General features: G+C 44.6%; 1 protein-coding gene across 5 annotated transcripts in view; it reads right to left on the reverse strand.

Moving 5' to 3' along the window:
* LOC143033319 (1-phosphatidylinositol 4,5-bisphosphate phosphodiesterase-like) overlaps positions 1 to 263 on the reverse strand; it is a 279,603-nt gene extending 279,340 nt beyond the window's left edge. For 4 of the 5 annotated variants that reach the window (XM_076198616.1, XM_076198611.1, XM_076198613.1 and 1 more), the window contains exon 1: positions 97 to 262. The gene's annotated coding sequence lies outside the window, so the exon portion shown is untranslated. Of the gene's footprint in view, positions 1 to 96 lie in introns of all 5 variants that reach the window. The other variant, XM_076198612.1, reaches the window with a different exon arrangement.
* Between the last annotated feature and the right edge of the window lie 2,237 nt (positions 264 to 2,500).

Here is a 2,500-nt window from a genome sequence, read left to right on the forward strand (position 1 = left end):
TGGGTTGATACAAAGGACCAAAGCGACCTTACTAAGGCACTCTTCGGGATGACCTTGTTCAGAAGGATATCAAAGAAACTACTTCCTCTCACTCACCTGCGGGTCAGGCTAGCGGCAAAGTCTTCTCCCACCACTTGCTGTAACGTTAAGAGCGCGACACGTATAACCCACCTCAGGAACAGAGCAACACTGACGTTGCCAGCAGACGACATTCGAGTCGACTCCCGCGTTCAGTGCGCGCATGCGCAAACGAAGCCCCGCTCATGCCGGGACTGACTCGTCAACCACCCGCGCTACACTTGATGGCAGACCGTCTTTGCCATCCTCCTCTTCCTCCTCTTCCTCTTCCTTCTCTTCCCTCTCCATCTTCTCATCCTCTACCCTCGCCCTCCTCCTCCTCCTCTTCTTCATCTTAACGCCTAACCCTTCGTTCTTCACGTCCTCCTCTTATTCTTCCTCCTCCTTCACCCTCCTCGATCCTCCAACCCTCCTCCTACTCCTCCTCTCCTTCATCTCACAGTACATCTTCCCAAAACCCAGCCGTAGACTTCCTTTTTTCCTCCTCCTCCTCCTCCTCCTCCGTCGTGTTCTCCTATCGCACTTTAAGACTTCTGAGTGAATTTCCAGGTTTAGGAGGAGGAGGAGGAGGAGGAGGAGGAGGCGGGGGCGGCGGTGGCGGTGCCCCTAGCAGCCGCCTGGTCAAAGCGGCTGGTCATCCCGACGGAGGCGTGGACGGTGCCGATGTGTCGACGTCGAGTCTGAGCACTCAGCAAGCGGCGCCATGAAGGGACAGGAGGAACAGGGAAAGGAGGTGGAAGAGGAGGAGGAGGTAGAAGAGGAGGAGGAGGAGGAAGAACAGGAAGGAAGGAGGAGTAAAGAAAAGAGAATAAGGAGTGAGGAGTAGCCTTCGATAAAGAAGAGGTTTAAAGGGGATTGGATTCCAAGAATGGGATTAGATCATTCTTAATGGGATTAGATAAATTTTCTGATGGGGTTTGATCTCTCTTAATGAGATTGGATTTCTCTTAAAGGATCCGAATCCCTTAAAAAAAGAATCGAACGCCCTTAATAGGATCCAAATCCTTTAAGACAGATCCAACATCATTAGAAAGGATTCAGACCTCTTACGGAAGGTAGCGCAAAGGATGGACCGTACAAGTTGAAAGTAAACAGCATTCCTTTTTTAAAGTGGAGATTGCGAAATACGGCTGCGTGAATCTGGTCTGTAGGGGTGCCAGTAGTAAAGTCCCTAAAATAGTGAATGTATAATCTCTAGGGGAGCGTTTCTCAACCTTTTTACCCTTGCGTAGCCTTTAAGATAAATTGCATGTCTTAAGGAACCACTGCGCAAAAAAAAAATATATATATATACATATATATGTAATATATATATATACATATATCATATATATATATATAGTATAAATATATATGTATATGTATATATATATATATATATATATATATATACCATATCTTTCTCATTTTATTTTCATCGTAATAATAGGTTAGATAGGATGATGTCTATATTACATTATTACAATAACCAAGAATATGTCGTGCGTATTTAATTATATTACGTATATGAAATTAGATAAAAAAAAATCAAAAGTGCATTAGCTTATCTTACTTGTTCTCGCGGAACCCTTAGGGACCTTTTGCGGAACCTTAGGGTTCCGGGGAACCTTAAGGTTGAGAAACTCTGTTTTAGGGTATTAAAAGGAAGGAGAGATTGGTGAAAAGAGGAACGAAATGCTACTAAAAGAGAAGGGAGGGGGAAAGAGAGTGAACGAATGAAGAGATTGAGGGGAAAAGGGAAGACACGAGAGTAAGACAAAGTGAAGGAGAGGGGAAAGCGAGGGGAAAAGAAAGGGAAGGAAAGGGGAAGGGAGAGGAAAGAGTAGTAGGTAAGTGAAGAAAGGGAAAGAAGGAGGGAGGAAGAGGAAAGAGAAAGAGGTAAGAGAGGAAAGGGAAGGAAAGGGGAAGGGAGAGGAAAGAGAAGTAGGTAAGTGAAGAAAGGGAAAGAAGGGGGAAGGGAGAGGAAAGAGGAAGAGGTAAGAGAAGAAAGGGAAAGAAGGGGGAAGGGAGAGGAAAGAGAAAGAGGTAAGTGAAGAAAGGGAAAGAAGGGGGAAGGGAGAGGAAAGAGAAAGAGGTAAGAGAAGAAAGGGAAAAAAGGGGGAAGGGAGAGGAAAGAAGGTAAGTGAAGAAAGGGAAAGAAGGGGATAGGGAGAGGAAAGAAGGTAAGTGAAGAAAGGGAAAGAAGGAGAGAGGAAAGAGAAGTAGGTAAGTGAAGAAAGGGAAAGAAGGGGGAAAAGAGAGGAAAGAGAAAGAGGTAAGAGAAGAAAGGGAAAAAAGGAGGGAGGAAAGAGAAGTAGGTAAGTGAAGAAAGGGAAAGAGGGGGAAAGGGAGAGGAAAGAGAAAGAGGTTACTGAAGAGAAGTGAAGAAGAAAGCAAAGGAAAAGAAATTGAAAAAAGCAAAGTGAAATAGAAATAGAAAAAG

This window comes from Oratosquilla oratoria, chromosome 15, assembly GCF_046742065.1.
Source record: "Oratosquilla oratoria isolate Oo_2021 chromosome 15, ASM4674206v1, whole genome shotgun sequence".
In the NCBI taxonomy this organism is placed as follows: domain Eukaryota; kingdom Metazoa; phylum Arthropoda; class Malacostraca; order Stomatopoda; family Squillidae; genus Oratosquilla; species Oratosquilla oratoria.